Here is a 21,455-nt window from a genome sequence, read left to right as displayed (position 1 = left end):
TTCCCACCCATATTCCCCTGATTTCTCTCAATATAGATTGGAAAACTCATGCGGTTATTTTGGAGTATATCATACTTCCTCATGGGCCCACTTTGTACCTCACCTTTCAGGGCCTGTTGGGACTTTGGTCTAGTTATAGGTCTTGAAGAAAAGGGATGGTGGGGGTAGGTTGTGAAAAGAAATAGAAATATCTTTCAAACCAATTACCTCAGGGCATTTCATTGCAGTTTCATCTAGTGAAACAGGATTAGTCTTTCCAGACAGAGGAGTGAGGGCTGTTTCCCCAGGGGAGGTGGTTGCAGGGTTAGCAGTCACTGAAAGGTTAATTTGGTTAGGTGGCGGTTAATTGGCAGACTCCTCTGGCAAGAGTGGCTGCTGGGAAGCTCTTTCCTCAAGGAATCTAGCAAAGGCTTGGCAGATTCCAGAGATCCTATTTCCCCATCGTTATCATTATCAAGCTGTATCTCACCATCCCATGTGTCAGGATTCCTTTCTCTTCCAATCAAAGCTCTTACTTTAATAGCAGACACCCTGCAAAGTTGAGATTTTGATTCACATTGTAAATCTGCTACTCGCACAATGAGGTTTTGTGTCTGGTTTTCAGAGATCTCAAATCTGCAACCACAGGAAATTCTTTCATGGCACACTTGGAAACTTTAACATCATTCATACAGCACTTAAAGTGCATATTTGAAGCCTTCAACTCATCGCTTTCCCTTATCACTGTATCCAGCATATCTAACAACAATCAGCCAACATCATTATACCTCTTAATTTCACAAAACTCCATAAAGATATCAATAACATTCTCACCCAGAGCCTTGCCTCACATAAGCGTACAATTAATAGAATCTAATGGTGATATTTTGAGTATCTCTTTTGCCAACTCCCCCCATGAACTGTCAGTGCCATCTTGATTATTGGAAACAGAGTCATTAGTGCCTCTGAATCTAGTAAAAGTAGAAAACCAATTGTGATACCTCATTTTTAAGATTCTGTTTCTCAAGAACCACTACTGCTACCAAGCTGTTTGTCAGGGTTCTCTAGAGAAACAAAACTAACAGGAGAGATCTGTAAATATGAGAATTATAAAGATGTCTCATGCAACTGTGGGAATGGGAGAGTCCAAAATCTGTAGAGCAGGCTGTGAAGCTGGTGGCTCTGATGAAGGGTCCAAACAAATCCCACAAAAGAGGCTCCCTGATTGAAGAAACAGTGAAAGTCTTTGTTCTTCCTTAAAAGCGTTCAACTGATTAGATTACCTCATGGTGGGAGATGCGGCTAAATTGATCGCAGATGTAATCAGCCACAGATGCAATCAACTAACTGATGACTTAATACACCAGTGTTCTGGTTTATCAACCAGTCAGGAAATATCCTGGCAGCAATGGTCAGGTCAGTGCTTGCTTGACCAGATGACTGGGCCTCATCACTTGGCCAAGTTGACACCAGAACTTAACCATCACATCAGGAGGTAGAATGAGGATAGAGATGGGGAGCTGATGCTTAATTTGTGCAGAATTTTAAATTAGGTTGATTGTAAAGGCTTGCAGATAGATAGAGGTGATGGTAGCACATGGTGAGTGTGATTATCAGCACTGAATTATACGTGTGATTGTGGTTGAAAGGGGGAAGTTTAGGGTCATGTATGTCACTAGAAGGAAAGCAAGAGGCTAAAAAAAATGGGACTGTATAACATAATGAACCTGTTGTGGGTGACGACAGAAGTTAATGGTACAAATATAAGAATGTTCTTTTGAACTAGAACAAATGTACATCACTGTTACAAGGTATTAACAATAGGGTGGCATATGGGGAAAATATACCTAATACAAACCATGGATTATAGTTAACAGCAATATTTTAATATTCTTTCATTGGTTGTAACAATGCTAAATGCCAATAATAAGAGGGTATAAGGAGTATGTGGTTCTTCTTTTGGAACAATGAAAATGTTCTAAAATTGATTTTGGTGATGAATACAGAACTCTGTGAATACACTGTGAGCCATGAATTGTACACTTTGGATGGATTGTATGCTGTGTGAATCTATTTCAATAAAACTCCTTTAAAATAAAGTCATCGAATATTTCACTCACTATGGTTACCAAACACCTCTCAAGGAGTTTAAGGAAATGGTAAAAAGTCATAGCTGTACTGTTAGTTAAGATCTAAAAAGGCAAACCAAATTATGATAGTTTTGCCAGCTGGTCTGTGGGAAGGTATATGCCTTTTTGTCTAAATAACCCCTTCTTCAGGGCTTGGTAGATTCTCCGGGAAGCTGCCTCGGTGACCCTCATCCCCTCCCAAGGCTGGGTTAGGTGTTCCCCTTATGTGCTGTCCCCACAGCACCTGCGCTGCCATTTCATGACACAACACACAGACTTGCTGCCGTACTTCACACTCTCCTCAACCAGACTGTATTCCTTGGGGCCATGGTTATTTTTGTATCCTTGTGACATCCCTATGGAGTAGTGAGTACAGAGCCTCGCACAGAATAAACACTTGAGTATTTGTGGAATGAATGGCTTTGTGGAATAGCGTTGGATTAACAGATTTGGCCCTGTGGTCTCTGTGTTCACCCGCATTTCAACTGAAGCAGAAAGGCTAAGATCAGGAATGCATTGTCTGAGACAAGAGAAGGCTTAGGTAGGAAGGCTGAAGACTTCCTGAAGGCTGCCAGAGTCCAGATGACCCAATTATTTCCTTGTTCTTTTATGGGACCTACAAAGGCACTCCACAACTCTAACCTCACTCCCCACCAGAAACCCCAACCATCTTATTTGCATATGTGGTAAGTTCCCATAGGAAGATTAAAGAGAGTAAGCTTTCTTCAATGTGCTAGCAGGAATGAGTTGAAACAGGTGGACTTTTTAACATTTGAGAAATAGGAATTTGGAGAATTGTGGAAGAATTCATCTTAGGTACTCTGGACTATAAATGGGGCTAGTTGGATAGTAGGAAAATGTTGGGCCTTTCAAAGGTGGGCAAAAGACTTAAGTGAATCATAAATGAGAGGTAGGATAGTACGAATGGACACTATATTACTTTGTAATCCTGCCCAGAGTCAGGCCTTTATCCTTGAGGCTAGATGAAAAGTTAAGCATAGGTTTGAAAAATGAGGTCCAAAATGAAGAGTAACTACATCTACCACTATTGTGCCTGTTGCATCCCTGTGGCAGGTTGAGTCTCTTGGAACCAGATCCTGAGATGGAAATTTAAGTGCAGAAAATTTAATGGGGAGTACTCCTGGGAATAATACCTCTGAGGGCAAAGGAAGCATGATGGAGCAGCAGGAGATTAGGCATGATACAGCTACAACAAAGGACTCAGCCAGTCCTACTGCAAACTCCAGAGTTGCCATGATCCTAAAGTGTTGTCCTAAATTGGGGCAAGGGAGCCACAATTACGACTCTTCACTGACCAGTAATTGTGATGCAGGATGCCCTAAAACAGGGATATGGTGAAATAACTCTTCTCCGAGAAGGGCAATCTCTGGAAAGAGGAAGTCAGTTGCAAGCTGTCTGCTGTCAACATTCTCAGCAGCTGGGAGAGCAAATACTTCAGTCCTGAATTTGGGGGATGAGAGGCATATACGGGTGGCACAACATAGCACCCACTATAGCTTCCGAAACATTTTCCAACTGGAGAATATGTCTACATCTTCAGCTAATTTATGCTGAACATCACAATGTCATATATTATGCTGTAAGTTAAGAATAAATAAAACAGGAACAAGATGGTCTCTGCCCCCAAGAAGTTTCCAGAATAATGTGTGGTCACAAAAGTAGTGGCTTAAAACAATACCCATGTAATAAAAATAAATAATAGGGGGAACAAATGTTAAAATAAATTTAGTTTGAAATGCTAGTGATCAACGAAAGGGAGGGGTAAGGGGTATGATATGTATAAATTTTTTTTGTTTTCATTTTATTTATTTTTCTGAATAGATGCAATGTCTCAAGAAATGATCATGATGATGAATATGCAACTATGTGATGATATTGTGAATTACTGATTATATATGTAGAACAGAATGATCAAAATAGGAATGTTTGCATTTGTTTGGTGTGTTTTGGTATTTAAAAAATTAAAAAACCAATACCCATGTATTACCTTGCAGTGTTGTACATCAGAAGTCTGGGTAGATTTGTATGGCTTCTCTGCTTAGCATCTCATAAGGTCAAAATCAAGGTGTTTGGAGGCTCTGGAGAAGAATACGCTTCCAAAGTCATTGAGATGGTTGGCTGAATTCGGTTCTTTGCAGTTGTAGAACTAAGGTCCTCATTCTCCTGCTGGCTGTCAGCCAGGGTTCGCTCTCATCTGTGAGAAGCCACCACATTCCACACCATGTGGTCTCCTCATGTTTAAAGCTCGGACTCTGACTTCATCTTTTGCTCTCAGCTAGAGTAAACTCTCTGATTTTAAAGGGCTCAGGTGATTTGGTTAGGACCACCCAGATAATCACCCCTTGATAAGATCCATTATATTAACAGATCCAGGGAATAGGGTGAGAAATCTTGGGGGTCATTTTTGAAATCTGCCTACCACAACCATGATGAAGGGTTGGTAGGATGTTTTGGTGAAGTGAGGTCTGAGGGCTTGGGTTGCCTTCCTGGACGGTTCTGAGCCTGAGGAGAGAGAACTGAAGTTGAAGAAAGAGGTTTGAATAGGTAACTAGCAAAAACTTTTGGTTTGCTTGTAACCTTTAGAGGCTGGGTGGGTTTTGGAGATAATGAGCTCACAGGAGCACCAATCTGCCCGGCTGTATGTGTGTGTGTGTGTGTGTGTTGTGTGTGTGTGCGTGTGTGTGCTTTTCCCCAAGCAGTCTGGTACAGGAGCAGAGGAGGAAGAACTTGCTTGAGGTTCATGTAGGTAAGCTGGGTTAGACTATGAGATCAAGGGAAGTGGCAGGCTGAATAGACAGCAATTACTTGCAAGGCGGCTGCAGGGGATAGCCAGATTCCAGTTAAGGCAGGGAGTGGACGAAAGCTTCAGTCAGAGGTTAAAAATACAGAGCAGTGGTTCTCCAAGAGGGATCCTCAAACCAACAGCATCAGCATCATTTGGGAACTGGTTAAAAATGCAAATTTTCAGGCCTCACCCCAGACCTGCTGTGTTGGAATACTCTAGGAGTGGGACCAGCAATTTGTGTTTTAACAAACCTTCCAGGTGATTTTGATGCCCCCAAAGTCTGAGAATCATTGGTGTAGATTCTTCTGTGTTAGAGAAGAATATGCTTATTATGAAATGGGATTTGAAAGGAACAGCACAAAATTCTTGGCAGGAGAAAAAAAAAGGCTGAGACTGGGTAGGGAACACAGAAACGTATAGGAGAGGACAGATGGCTGATGGTATATTCTGCACACTGAGCAAGAATGACAAAATGAGGCATGGTTGAATTAGCTGGTTTTAGGGTTTCAGAAATAAGTGCTAGCAATGCCAATCTGGAATGACTGGTTCCTGAGGTACTGTTTTAAGGCCAAAACTAGGAGCATTTACTAAGGAGGGTTGGAGAAGAAGTGGGCCTCAGTTTCCCTAACCTTTAGGGAAAGAGGCAGGTAATGAATGGGACTAGAGAGTTCCTGGAACCCTAATGAGTACTGAAAGTAGCAACAATCCCAGCTGAGACAGGACACTTGCATATGAGCAAGTACTCCACAAAGCTCCACTTTGGCTCAATAAAGAGCAGACTTACTCTCTCTTCTACTCCAGCACCAACCTTGACCTGCAGAGCTGCCTCTGTTGCAGCACAAAGCTTGAGGAGATGAAGTAAGCTGGCCTCAGGCAACAGGAGGAGAAAGGAAATGAAGGATGTGCTTTGTGATGTGGGGAACTGAACTCAGTATAATAATACCTATGTCTTATAATTTTTATGAGTCAATTATTCATTGTTATAATAGGACATGCCTCCCACCAATGCAACCAATCATGCCAAGGCTTATAAACACAGATTTTTGAATGAGCAAAATCTATGGTGCTTTATACGATTTTATACTGTTGAGTTATAAAAAACAAACAAACAGTAACCATGCATAGACAAATGTATACACTTTTGTACGCAAACACTTGTGCAAAAAAAGAGGAAAAAACATTCTTTTGTGGCACATAACATATTTCTGGAATACTTCACAAGAAACTTTGGGGAAGGGAGCTGGGTAACTGGTGGAGAGGAGAAGACAACTTTTCACAATGAAACCTGATTTACCTTTTAAAGTTGATCATGTACATGTACTATTATTAAAAATAAATAAAAGCATTTTTAAATATAAAAATAATCAGCTTTGATTATCCTTAACAACAGGGAAAACTCAAGCCTAAAAGAAGTGAAATTAAGCAGCCCCACCACGGAGGGGGAAAGCCACAGAAGAGCTTCCTCAGAAAGTACCTGAGTCCTGCAGCCCACGAGGAGGCATTCTAAATGAAACACAAACTGCAGGGACCAACCAGGAAGGATACTGAACAGGCTTTCCTGAGTGAATCAGCCACTGCCCAGAACTGGGAAGAGAAAACTCCCCATCCTGTGTAAGAGTCACATCCTTACCAGAGGGTAGGTGAGAATTCCCAGCTGTAATGCCAAATAATTCTCTCTCTGATTACATTTCCCTCTATTCTTTGGCTACAGTGTTTGATTTTTTGAGACAAGAATGTTACACAAGTCAGGTCCTTGTTAATCTGAGTCTGAACTCTCATCGGACCGAGAAGCTTAATATTTTCGTGGGGTTTTTTCTTCCTTTTCTTGTGCTTTTCTTTATTCTCCATGTTACTTTTTACAATCTGAAGAGTCAGAGGAGCGCTCATCTTCATCTGAGCTGTAACCCTCCAGCAACTGTTTTAACTGCTGTAATTTAAACACATAGATTGGTCAAAGAACCGGGATTTAAACTTTAATTTTAAAGATAGTTTTAGGTAAATATTATTTAAAAGCAGTAATTAAGGGAAAAAGTCACATATAATCCCTTCACTAAACACAGTATGTATATTCATTTTTACATATTTTCCCCATTCTTGCCCATATGCATGCTATTTTACATGATTGTAACCAGTGTTCAAGCTATTTTGTATTCTTTTCACTGCCATAAATATTTCTGCTTGTAACCAGTGTTCAAGCTATTTTATATTCTTCTCACTGCCCTAAATATTTCTGCATGTTCCTTTAATCCTTATAGTTATAACTTCTAACTGGTGCAAAATTTCTTCAATCATTTCCCCATGGATCAATTTCATAGTAGATGATCTACTTCCTCAATAATTACAACTCAGTGTAACCAAATTGGAAAAAATAAACGCTCTTATTTTCACCCTATTTTTACACAAGTCCAAGAATAATGTTTAACAGATGCTCAGATCCTTAAGACACTGGAGAAGATAAACTAAATCACATGAAAAAAAATCAAGCATAGAGTATAACTAGCCACAACTTGGGTTGCTATCTTCAACTCTCAGTGGTGTGAGAGAGCTGGGCCAAGGCCACTGCTTTAAACTGACCCAGGAAAACAAGGTCAGCATATTCAGTCCCCACACACTGGCCTTTTTAGAGATTGTACTAGCCCTCTAAATAATGAAGAATTAAAGTACCACATTTGCTAAACCATTCCCCTAACATTCCAATATTAGAATGGTTGTTTCCAATTTCATAAAATTTATAACTTTAAGAGGAGCTTGTTATCATCAGGAAAAATCAAACCGTACCACCTTTTCATGTTTGTCATTCTCTCATGTGTTATCATACAGGGGATCTTCATGTGCCTTAACTTGAGAAAGTTAAGTTTCGGTTAGGCTATACAGATCATAAGTTAAACAAAAATTATATCCCTATTTTACTGAAACCAGTTAATTTTTTTCCAGATGGTGTAGCTTTATGTTCAAAATATTTGATTCCTTTCTAAGGGTTACGATCATAGCAAACTCTTTGAGACTGTACAACGGATTTTACAATTATAAAAATGCAGGAAATAATTTAATTACCATTCATGAGGAAATAAATCATGGCATAGTCACATTATGAAATATTACTCAAGTTTAGGATTATTAAAGTACTTTTCTTTGTTCTGTGTATATAGACAATGAAGAGATACTATTAAGCCAAACAAGTGAGTTGTAAAATGATATTTAAGAATGATCAATTTATATGTAATGAAAAATATATATAAGTAACCCCCCAAAAAGTTTGGAAGTATATTCATCAAACTGCTAACTGCAAATCCCTCTGTAGGGAAAAATGAGATTAGATTTGTTAGTGAAAACCTTGCCTGTAATGTTTTCATTTTGTTTATTAAGGGAAATGTATATTTGTATAATTTTAAATGATTTAAGTTACTTGAAAATACGAATATTTTGTGGGATAATTTTATGGTATGTGAATTATCTCAATAGAAAAAAAATATATGATATTGTAGAAATTTTATATATTAAAACAAAGTTAAATAAAAAATCTTTTATCTTGCCACTCAGGGATAACCAATATTTTGATCTATTTCTTCTAGTCATTATTCATAATTTATGAAAAATTAAAATCATATTAAATATACAATTCTAGTCTCTTTTTCACTTATATTTTCAAGAGCATTTTCCTGTGACATTATACATTTTTCTAGAACATAATTAGTAACAGCTACATAATTTCTGATATGTTGAATATTTAGTTATGTCCTATATTTGTTCAGTTTCCATTTTTTCAATCATATAAATAATTGTGTATTAAAGTTCCACTATATCCTTTCAATAAATTCTTAGAAATGGGATTTAGGAGTTAAAAAAAGAATATGTTTATAGATTTTTAGATTTATCACCAAATTATCTTCTATGATAGCTATAAAAATTGACATTTCATCTAGTAGTGCTTGATCGGGATAATTTTTTCAGATTAGTAAAATGAAAACATTTAAAACATTTTAAACTCTTGGAGAGCGCCTGCCCATGCAAAAAAAAAAAAACAGCCCTTGGAGAATGTCTATAGACCCCAATTTGAGATATGCTGATCGCCCAAACACATCTAGAACGCAGCAGATTTAAATTGGCAGAAGCAGTTACTGAATGGTGAACTAACACATCTGAGAAGTGACAGTATTACAAGAAAAGGAAGAAATGATAGATTTGTCTTACTGTCATCTAAAAAGAATATATAATTATATACACATTTCTTCCTTATAATAAAAAAGACATCTAATCTTCAGCTAGAGACTAGGAAGCTAAAAGCCTAATTTTAGTTATAATGCATAATTTTTATATAGTAAATGAAAAAGAAAATAAAAGAGATAATGTTTACTTCTGAAAAAGATCACTATTCCTAAGGCATAAGTAAATAACAATAACACTTTAATAAAAAGTTTGTTTTTTGTCAAACAACTAATCTATCACACAAACCTAATTTATCAGAGATGTAGTCACCTCCAAATACTCTGGTGGAAAGTCTTCTGGGAATGGACTGTATGACCCATGGACATTCACTGTCTCTAAAGAATGTAAATTGTCATTTATTTACCATTCTGAACTGCTCTGACTTTTTTGGTTGCCTTTGATAAAGGGCATTCTCTGTCGCCTGTTTGCTGACCATACTGTTTACTACATGAACCTGAAAACAAAGAAGAGAAGTATTTCTGTAACATAACACACTTCAATTTAAGATAAAGAATCAGTAGATCAGTCTGGGAAGATGGCTGAATAGGGTAGATGGAGTTCAGCCCTGCTCCAAGAAGGGTCAGGAGGGCGACTGAAACAGCTATTCAAGACTGCAACTGACCTGAGAGAGCCTTCTGCACCACATAGTGTGGGCCTGGTTGCAAAAGCTGAGGAACTGAGAAGCAGAATACTGGAGCCTAACACGCAAGCGGGGAGCCCAAAGGAGTGCATGGCTGGGGAGACAGGGACTAAGAGGTAACCCAAGCCACATTCCTTCAACATGCTACCCTCATCAGCGCAGCCCCGTGACCTCGACTTACCCCACATCCCATGTACATGAAGCCTGTCACCCACCCCCACTCCCCGCACTCCAAATACCCCTGGCCCACCAACCCCCAGCGTGTGTACCTGCCCACACCCCTACCCCAAGGGCAGCCCAACCCACCTCTCCTGCACCCCTCCCTCGCAGTACCTCCCTCACCCTGTTCTCTGCAGGCTGTTGCCAGGGCAAAAAAGGCTGCGGGTGAAAACCTCCATACCCAGTCTACACCTATGCCCCCTGCCCATAGTATCACACAGCTTTACCTGGCCCCTGCTGAACTCTGCTCATCAGTTTGGGGCACTTCTAGACCCACTCATGCGCATGACCTCAATCACACTTAGCTCTGAGAAAGCACTGACCAAAGTAGCCGGGTCACATCCACCCCCAGCCCATGAAGGCATAATGCCCGAGCACTGCCGTAGTTTTGTGCGTACGCACAGAAGACCCACACCTAGACCAGTGCACACTAGGGTTACGCCCCCCAGACCTGTGCACCCATGCAACTACATCCTCCCTTACCCCGTATTATTGACAGCCCCTTCCAATATCAAAAAGTTTGAATGGTCATAGCCCAAACACCCCTAAAGAGAGGGATAGAAAGATCAAAGTGATGGTGGAGTTATACAGAGAAGGCAGGGTTCAACAAAGGAATATGATTGCTGAATCATTAAATTGATATTTTAGTCTCCAGTATCTTAGAGCAGCTAGAAGTAAAAACCTAAAATTGTGGAATTGTAACCCATGCCAAAATCTGAAATCTGTTCTGCAGCTAATTGTGGCTGTGCTTTGAAATTTACTTTTTTGTATAATGTTATTTTTCACAGAAAGAAAAAAATGTATTGTGATGATAAAAAATATATATATGTATATTTTCCTTTTAGCTGCCAATGTTCTGGAGCAGCTAGAAGGAAAAATCTGACATGATGATATGGTAGCCCATGACAAACTCTGGGATCTGTCCAGTAATTACTTGTGGAAATGTTCTTTGAAAACCATTTTGCTTTCTTTGCTTTGCATGTATGTTATATCATATAATAAAAAATAAAAAAAGGAAAATTAAGACGTTCCCAGATAAACAAATTCTGAGATAATTTATTGCTAGCAAATTTGCTCTACAAGAAATACTAAAGCTGAATGATGCGCGAATGCTAGCGAGTAATTGAATCTAAGTGAAGAAATATGGGGCACCAGTAAAGATAACTACATAAGTAAATATAGAAGGTGGTGTAGATTTTTTTAGTAACTTTTTAATCCTACTATCTGATTAAAAAGGCTATTCCTAAAACAATAATTATAAAACTGTGATAATTGGTTTATCATACTATAAAGATGCAATTTGTATGATAATAATTACACAAAAGGAGGGTGAGAGAATGGATCTATATATGAGTAAAATTTTTGCATGCTATTGAAATTGTTACTATTAATCCAAACTAGATTGCTTTAAAGTGTTAATTGTAATTACCAAGTCAACCACTAAGAAAATAATTCAAAAGATAAAGTAAAAGAAACAAGATGCACAGGTGGTTCAGTGGTAGAATGCTCACCTTCCATGTGGGAGACCTGGGTTCGATTCCTGAACCATGCAACTCCCTCCCCCCCAAAAAAAGGATATAGTAAAAGAAACAAGAGAATTAAATTCACACACAAGGAAGATGGCGGCTTAGTAAGACGCGCGGATCTTAGTTTCTTCTCCAGGACACCTACTAGGGGAGTAGAAACGATACAGAAAGCGCCCAAAGCCACAACAGAGATAAAAAAGACAGCGTACCCCATCCTGGAACGGCTGGCTGGCTGAGAGAAGCAGCTCGGGTGAGATCGCCGAGGCGCGCGGGCCTTACCGGGCGGGGTGGCAAGCGGCCGGAGTTACTCCCTTCCCCCTTCCCGGGCCGGCTGGGAGAATTGGAGAGGCGGTCCCCTGAAAACAAGGCGACTGGCGCCCACACCACGCGCAGCCCCCGGACCAACTGAGAGAATTGGATCGGAAACCCCCAGGCCGCGGAGAACGGTGACGGGTGGGGGAGGCCCCTTCCAAGCCCGTGACTCCCGGGGAGCGTGCACTCTCCCGGGCGGGCCGCTGCCGCTGGCGCCCTCCCGCCACGCTTGTTGCCCAGGGCCGACTAGGAAATTCGGACGGGCTCTTTCCCGGGCTGCGGCGACCAGCAACCCTCCCTGCGTTCGGACCGAGGGCCGGCTCAAGCCGCTTCGGCTAGCGAACCCCCAGGACGGCGAGAGTTTTCCAAAGTTTAAGGTCCCACAGCACCTTTTACTGGTGGGACCCGCAGACAAACGTGTGCCACGAGCACCACCTACTGGGCAGGATAAGAAAAACAGAACCCAGAGATTTCACAGAAAAATATTACAACCTTGCTGGGTCCAACACCAAGAAAAATCTGAATAAATGCCCAGACGCCAGCAGCAGAAGATAACTGTCCACGCTCAAAAGATTGAGAATATGGCTCAGTCAAAGGAACAAACCAATAGCTCAAATGAGACACAAGAGCTGAGACAACTAATGCTGAATATACGAACAGAAATGGAAAACCTCTTCAAAAATGAAATCGATAAATTGAGGGAGGACATGAAGAGGACATGGGCTGAACATAAAGAAGAAATAGAAAAACTGAAAAAACAAATCGCAGAACTTATGGAAGTGAAGGATAAAGTAGCAAACATAGAAAAAATAATGGATAGTTACAATGATAGATTTAAAGAGACAGAAGATAGAATTAGTGATTTGGAGGATGGAACATCTGAATTCCAAAAAGAAACAGAAACTATAGGGAAAAGAATGGAGAAATTTGAACAGGGTATCAGGGAACTCAAGGACAATATGAACCGCACAAATATACGTGTTGTGGGTGTCCCAGAAGGAGAAGAGAAGGGAAAAGGAGGAGAAAAACTAATGGAAGAAATTTTCACTGAAAATTTCCCAACTCTTATGAAAGACCTAAAACTACAGATCCAAGAAGTGCAGCGCACCCCAAAGAGATTAGACCCAAATAGGCGTTCTCCAAGACACTTACTAGTTAGAATGTCAGAGGTCAAAGAGAAAGAGAAGATCTTGAAAGCAGCAAGAGAAAAACAATCCATTACATACAAGGGAAACCCAATAAGACTTTGTGTAGATTTCTCAGCAGAAACCATGGAAGCTAGAAGACAGTGGGATGATATATTTAAAATACTAAAAGAGAAAAACTGCCAACCAAGACTCCTATATCCAGCAAAATTATCCTTCAAAAATGAGGGAGAAATTAAAACATTCTCAGACAAAAAGTCACTGAAAGAATTTGTGACCAAGAGACCAGCTCTGCAAGAAATACTAAAGGGAGCACTAGAGTCAGATACAAAAAGACAGAAGAGAGAGATATGGAAAAGAGTGTAGAAAGAAGGAAAATCAGATATGATATATATAATACAAAAGGCAAAATGTTAGAGGAAAATATTATCCAAACAGTAATAACACTAAATGTCAATGGACTGAATTCCCCAATCAAAAGACATAGATTGGCAGAATGGATTAAAAAACAGGATCCTTCGATATGCTGTCTACAGGAAACACATCTTAGACCCAAAGATAAATATAGGTTGAAAGTGAAAGGTTGGGAAAAGATATTTCATGCAAATAACAACCAGAAAAGAGCAGGAGTGGCTATACTAATATCCAACAAATTAGACTTCAAATGTAAAACAGTTAAAAGAGACAAAGAAGGACACTATATACTAATAAAAGGAACAATTAAACAAGAAGACATAACAATCATAAATATTTACGCACCGAATCAGAATGCCCCAAAATATGTGAGGAATATACTGCAAACACTGAAAAGGGAAATAGACTCATATACCATAATAGTTGGAGACTTCAACTCACCACTCTCATCAAGGGACAGAACATCTAGACAGAGGATCAACAAAGAAATAGAGAATCTGAATATTACTATAAATGAACTAGACTTAATAGACATTTATAGGACATTACATCCCACAACAGCAGGATACACCTTTTTCTCAAGTGCTCATGGATCATTCTCAAAGATAGACCATATGCTGGGTCACAAAGCAAGTCTCAACAAATTTAAAAAGATTGAAATCTTACACAACACTTTCTCGGACCATAAAGGAATGATGTTGGAAATCAATAATAGGCAGAGTGCCAAAAAATTCACAAATACGTGGAGGCTCAACAACACACTCCTAAACAACGACTGGGTCAAAGAAGAAATTGCAAGAGAAATTAGCAAATACCTCGAGGCGAATGAAAATGAAAACACAACATATCAAAACTTATGGGACGCAGCAAAGGCAGTGCTAAGAGGGAAATTTATTGCTCTAAATGCCTATATCAGAAAAGAAGAAAAGGCAAAAATTCAGGAATTAACTATCCATTTGGAAGAACTGGAGAAAGAACAGCAAGCTAACCCCAAAGCAAGCAAAAGGAAAGAAATAACAAAGATTAGAGCACAAATAAATGAAATTGAAAACATGAAAACAATAGAGAATATCAATAAGGCCAGAAGTTGGTTCTATGAGAAAATCAATAAGATTGATGGGCCCTTAGCAAGATTGACAAAAAGAAGAAGAGAGAGGATGCAAATAAATAAGATCAGAAATGGAAGAGGAGACATAACTACTGACCTCACAGAAATAAAGGAGGTAATAACAGGATACTATGAACAACTTTACGCTAATAAATACAACAATTTAGAGGAAATGGACGGGTTCCTGGAAAGACATGAACAACCAACTTTGACTCAAGAAGACATAGATGACCTCAACAAACCAATCACAAGTAAAGAAATTGAATTAGTCATTCAAAAGCTTCCTAAAAAGAAAAGTCCAGGACCAGATGGCTTCACATGTGAATTCTACCAAACGTTCCAGAAAGAATTAGTACCAATTCTCTTCAAACTCTTCAAAAAAATCGAAGTGGAGGGAAAACTGCCTAATTCATTCTATGAAGCCAACATCACCCTCATACCAAAACCAGGCAAAGATATTACAAAAAAAGAAAACTACAGACCAATCTCTCTAATGAATACAGATGCAAAAATCCTCAATAAAATTCTAGCAAATCGTATCCAACAACACATTAAAAGAATTATACATCATGACCAAGTAGGATTCATCCCAGGTATGCAAGGATGGTTCAACATAAGAAAATCAATTAATGTAATACACCATATCAACAAATCAAAGCAGAAAAATCACATGATCATCTCAATTGATGCAGAGAAGGCATTCGACAAGATTCAACATCCTTTCCTGTTGAAAACACTTCAAAAGATAGGAATACAAGGGAACTTCCTTAAAATGATAGAGGGAATATATGAAAAACCCACAGCTAATATCATCCTCAATGGGGAAAAATTGAAAACTTTCCCCCTAAGATCAGGAACAAGACAAGGATGTCCACTATCACCACTATTATTCAACATTGTGTTGGAGGTTCTAGCCAGAGCAATTAGACAAGAAAAAGAAATACAAGGCATCAAAATTGGAAAGGAAGAAGTAAAACTATCACTGTTTGCAGACGATATGATACTATACGTCGAAAACCCGGAAAAATCCACAACAAAACTACTAGAGCTAATAAATGAGTACAGCAAAGTAGCAGGTTACAAGATCAACATTCAAAAATCTGTAGCATTTCTATACACTAGTAATGAACAAGCGGAGGGGGAAATCAAGAAACGAATCCCATTTACAATTGCAACTAAAAGAATAAAATACCTAGGAATAAATTTAACTAAAGAGACAAAAAACCTATATAAAGAAAACTACAAAAAACTGCTAAAAGAAATCACAGAAGACCTAAATAGATGGAAGGGCATACCGTGTTCATGGATTGGAAGACTAAATATAGTTAAGATGTCAATCCTACCTAAATTGATTTACAGATTCAATGCAATACCAATCAAAATCCCAACAACTTATTTTTCAGAAATAGAAAAACCAATAAGCAAATTTATCTGGAAGGGCAGGGTGCCCCGAATTGCTAAAAACATCTTGAGGAAAAAAAACGAAGCTGGAGGTCTCGCGCTGCCTGACTTTAAGGTATATTATGAAGCCACAGTGGTCAAAACAGCATGGTATTGACATAAAGATAGATATATCGACCAATGGAATCGAATAGAGTGCTCAGATATAGACCCTCTCATCTATGGACATTTGATCTTTGATAAGGCAGTCAAGCCAACTCACCTGGGACAGAGCAGTCTCTTCAATAAATGGTGCCTAGAGAACTGGATATCCATATGCAAAAGAATGAAAGAAGACCCATCTCTCACACCCTATACAAAAGTTAACTCAAAATGGATCAAAGATCTAAACATTAGGTCTAAGACCATAAAACAGTTAGAGGAAAATGTTGGGAGATATCTTATGGATCTTACAACTGGAGGTGGTTTTATGGACCTTAAACCTAAAGCAAGAGCACTGAAGAAGGAAATAAATAAATGGGAACTCCTCAAAATTAAACACTTTTGTGCATCAAAGAACTTCATCAAGAAAGTAGAAAGACAGCCTTCACAATGGGAGACAATATTTGGAAATGATATATCAGATAAAGGTCTAGTATCCAGAATTTATAAAGAGATTGTTCATCTCAACAACAAAAAGACAGCCAACCCAATTACAAAATGGGAAAAAGACTTGAACAGACACCTCTCAGAAGAGGAAATACGGATGGCCAAGAGACACATGAAGAGATGCTCAATGTCCCTGGCCATTAGAGAAATGCAAATCAAAACCACAATGAGATATCATCTCACACCCACCAGAATGGCCATTATCAACAAAACAGAAAATGACAAGTGCTGGAGAGGATGCGGAGAAAGAGGCACACTTATCCACTGTTGGTGGGAATGTCAAAGGGTGCAACCACTGTGGAAGGCAGTTTGGCGGTTCCTCAAAAAGCTGAATATAGAATTGCCATACGACCCAGCAATACCATTGCTAGGTATCTACTCAAAGGACTTAAGGGCAAAGACACAAACGGACATTTGCACACCAATGTTTATAGCAGCATTATTTACAATTGCAAAGAGATGGAAACAGCCAAAATCTCCATCAACAGAAGAGTGGCTAAACAAACTGTGGTATATACATACGATGGAATATTATGCAGCTTTAAGACAAGATAAACTTATGAACCATGTAATAACATGGATGGACCTAGAGAATATTATGCTGAGTGAATCCAGCCAAAAACTAAAGGACAAATACTGTATGGTCCCACTGATGTGAACGGACATTCGAGAATAAACTTGAAACATGTCATTGGTAACAGAGTTCAGCAGGAGTTAGAAACAGGGTAAGACAATGGGTAATTGAAGCTGAAGGGATACAGACTGTGCAACAGGACTAGATACAAAAACTCAAAAATGGACAGCACAATAATACCTAATTGTAAAGTAATCATGTTAAAACACTGAATGAAGCTGCATCTGAGCTATAGGTTTTTGTTTTGTTTTGTGTTGTTTTGTTTTGATTTTACTATTATTACTTTTATTTTTTTCTCTATATTAACATTCTATATCTTTTTCGGTTATGTTGCTAGTTCTTCTAAACCAATGCAAATGTACTAAGAAATGATGATCATGCATCTATGTGATGATGTTAAGAATTAATGATTGCATGTGTAGAATGGTATGATCTCTAAATGTTGGGTTAATTTCTTTTTTTCCGTTAATTAAAAAAAAAAAAAAAGAAGGGATAATTGGAGATGAAGGGATACAGACTGTACAACGGGACTGGATATAAAAACTCAGAAATGGACAGCACAATACTACCCAATTGTAATGCAATTATGTTAAAACACTGAATGAAGCTGCATGTGAGGTATAGGTTTTTTGTTTTTGTTTTTTTTGTTTTTTTTCTTTCTATTATTGTTTTAATTCTTATTCTGTTGTCTTTTTATTTCTTTTTCTAAATCGATGCAAATGTACTAAGAAATGATGAATATGCAACTATGTGATGTTATTAAGAATTACTGATTGTACATGTAGATTGGAATGATTTCTAATTGTTTTGTTAATTCTTTTTTTAATTAATAAAAAAAAAATAAAAAAATAAAAAAAATTCACACACAAAATGTGTATTTGACTAAAAAGAAGGCAGTAGTGGAGGAATTGAGGAACAAAAAAAGACACAAGTTACATAGAAAATAAATAGCAGGGGTGTAAGTGTAGCTCAGTGGTAGAATTCTTGCTTGCCAGTGGGAGACCTAGGTTCGATTCCCAGCCCATGTGACTTCCCAAACAAACAAAGAAAAAACCAAACAAATAAAAATTCAACAAATGGTGCTGCAATAAGGGATACTCGCATGGAAAAAGAATTACCCAACTATATATATCTGTGAGACATACTTTAAATACAAAGGCGAAGATACGTTGAAAGCAAAAAGATGGAACACCAGCCTGTGTGGATGCAGGACCCACTTGAGCTAGGATGAAGAGGAGCTAAGGTTAAGGTTGATCTTCACATAGCCTACTTAGAGATCGCTGAGCAACAGAAGTGTTATAAAACATACTAAATTTATCACATGGGTTTCATGACTTTGCAAGAATTGTCATCAAATAATATACTTCAACTTAGAATTGGAATGACACTTTCTGGGAAAATCTGCTTCCATCATGCAAAAATTTACATTGACAGATTTGAAGATTTGCAGAAGTCATGTTGTGACCCATTTAATGTACACAAAAAACAAGGCAAAAAAAAAATTTGCTTGTAATTGACTTAGATGATGCCACTTTCCTGAGTGCAAAATTTGGAAGGCAGCTTGTACTTGGTAAAAACTGTACCCAAAATGTACACAGATAATCAATGAAAGTGTGGATATTGATTCTGAAGACCATCAGAGAAGAGAAGCTGATTCAGACAGAAGAACTGCTAAAATTTTAAGGTCATTACAGTTTACAGACCCAGGGAAGCAAATGAATTTGCTCCAGAAACTAGTAAAAGAAAAAATAAAAAAAGGTTTACAAAAAAGGCATCAGGGGGCGGGCCGCGGTGGCTCAGCGGGCAAGAGTGCTTGCCTGCCATGCCGGAGGACCCCGGTTCGATTCCCGGCCCCAGCCCATGTAAAAAAAAAAACAAACAAACAAACAAAATATAATAAAACAAGAAAATGTTTAAAGATGTTTCCCTTTCTTCCTTCCTTCCTTCCATCCTTCCTTCCTTCTCTCTGTCTTTCCTTCCCTTCCTCCCTCTCTCTTTAAAAAAAAAAAAAAAAAAGGCATCAGGTAGTTCAGACAGACAAATATACCAGCAAAGAGTAAAGTCTATAATAGTTAGGGTCTCCTGATTGCCAGTGGGATGGATCTCTGTGACTGCCTCGATGAAGACTGCTTGGGATGTTTTTATGCTTATCCTGCTCGTGATTCTTGTGACTGCAAAAGGCTATATGAGTAAACTGAAATAGAAGGAGGAGAAATAATTCATGATAAACATGCCAGGTAATTTGTGATATCAAACCATGGGGTCTTTTAAAGGTCCTGTCTCTATTCCTAAAATCCTGTGATTCTAAGATATACTCACATTTTAAGTTTGGTTGTCAAATGGCAGAGATTTGAAAAACATCTTGACATGCACTGATGTGCTTTTGGGATGCTTTAAGATTCATTATTTGATGTAAACTTAGGTGGGTTTATAACTCAGCTATCAGCTTTTTAGTACATCTGGGTCAATGTAAACAAATAAAGGCAGTCCTTGATTTGCATAGTTCTAGTAAGCACAGATTTTGGTAACCAGAGTTTAATTAAATAATACCAATTACCTGACAACACCATTTAAATTCCAGTTATGACAGTATATTAACTGTAAGTAATTGCACAAAGTACAGATTTCCCTGCTAGCTCTTCATTCCACAAATCAGTACATATATAACAGATGCATACCATGATCAGTGACCAGTCACATCATTTCTTTCAAATTCTGCCAGTGATAGTCACCTTGTATGTTATTCAGCTAATGCACAGGTAGCAAAGCATGCAGTTAAATTGTCTTTTTGTCACCCATCTGACATTTTACAAAGTGGATAACTGAAAGAGAAAATTGGCCAAAAAACAATATAAGTGCAGTAAAGAAATTTAAAGTAATAACACTGGGAGTGAAGTTTGAACTGAAAGTAAATGAAATTATAGAAGAAATAGGTGATCATTGAAATGTTGACACTGCTGCCATTGGAGAGATTCTAGATATGCAGCCAGAGGAACTTAGTGAAGGCATACTAAACCACGTAAATGAGGAAAGCAGTTGTGATGAAAGAATGACTATGTCCCAGAGGAAGTGGTGCTGATAAAAAACTTCACGTTAAAGGAAACTCCAGAAATATTTCACGGGATTGAAAATACAAAAGATAAAATGTTGGAAACTGATCTAAACATACGCATATAACCACAGAGCCCCAAAATATATGAAACAAAAATGAACAGAATTGAAGGAAGAAATAAACAATGTGACAAGAATAATTGGAAGCTGCAGTACTCCATTTTAAAAAAGTAGAAAGAACAACTAAACAGAAGATCAAAAGGAAACAGAAGACTGGGTAGTGCGAAGGTGGCTCAGTGGCAGAATTCTCACCTGCCATGACAGAGACCCAGGTTCAATTCCCGGTGCCTGCCCTGCAAACCAACAACAATGACAACAACAAAGGAAACAGAAGACTTGAACAACACTATAAACCAAACAGTCCTACAGACCTCTATAGAACATTCCACCCAACCGAAGCAGAAAACATAGTTTTTTCAAGCCCACATGAAAGTCTTTAGAATAGTCCATATGCCAACCTATCCAATAAGTACTGACACACTTAAAAGAATTGAAGCCATACAAAAGATATTGTTCAAGCACAGTGAAGTTAAATTACAAATCAGCAACAGAAGGAAATTTAGGAAATCCACAAATATGTGGAAATTAAACAACATATTTCTAAATAATTCATGGGTCAAAGAAGAAATTATAAGGGAAGTTAGAAAATATTTTGATTTGAATGAAAATAAAAATACACCATATCAAAATTTATGGGGGGCAGATAAAGTAGTGCTTAGAGGAAAATGTATAGTTTTAAATGCCTATCTTAGAACAGAAGAAAGTTCTCAAATTAATAATCTAAGCTTTCACATTAAAAATATAGAAAAAGAACAACACAAACCAAAGGTAAGCAAAAGGAGGAAATAATGAACAACTCACATGTGGTCGGTCATGGGTGAATCTCAAAAACTTTGAGCAAAATGAAAAAAGCCAGATAAAAGAGTTCACAAATTGTATAAAAAGACTTATATGAAATTTCCAGAAAAGCCAAATTTACAGAAACAAAAATTAGATTAGTGATTGCCTAAGGCTGGCACTAGGAATGGGGATTAACTGGAAGTGGGTATGAGAAATCTTAATGGGGGAAAGAAGACATTCTAAAACATTTAAGGTGGTAATTGCACACACTCTGTAGTTACTAAAAATCACTGAATTGTCCTCTTAAATTGGGTAAATTTCATGATATGTAAAATAT

The 21,455-nt window shown here is 38.1% G+C and overlaps 1 pseudogene; it reads left to right on the top strand.

Moving 5' to 3' along the window:
* Positions 1 to 10,264: 10,264 nt before the first annotated feature.
* On the top strand, positions 10,265 to 19,360 carry LOC143681014 (ARL14 effector protein-like; annotated as a pseudogene).
* The last annotated feature ends 2,095 nt before the right edge of the window (positions 19,361 to 21,455 follow it).

Source organism: Tamandua tetradactyla, chromosome 1, assembly GCF_023851605.1.
Source record: "Tamandua tetradactyla isolate mTamTet1 chromosome 1, mTamTet1.pri, whole genome shotgun sequence".
NCBI lineage: Eukaryota > Metazoa > Chordata > Mammalia > Pilosa > Myrmecophagidae > Tamandua > Tamandua tetradactyla.
The sequence above is the reverse complement of the archived record's forward strand: the minus strand, read 5'-3'. Positions and strand labels throughout refer to the sequence as shown.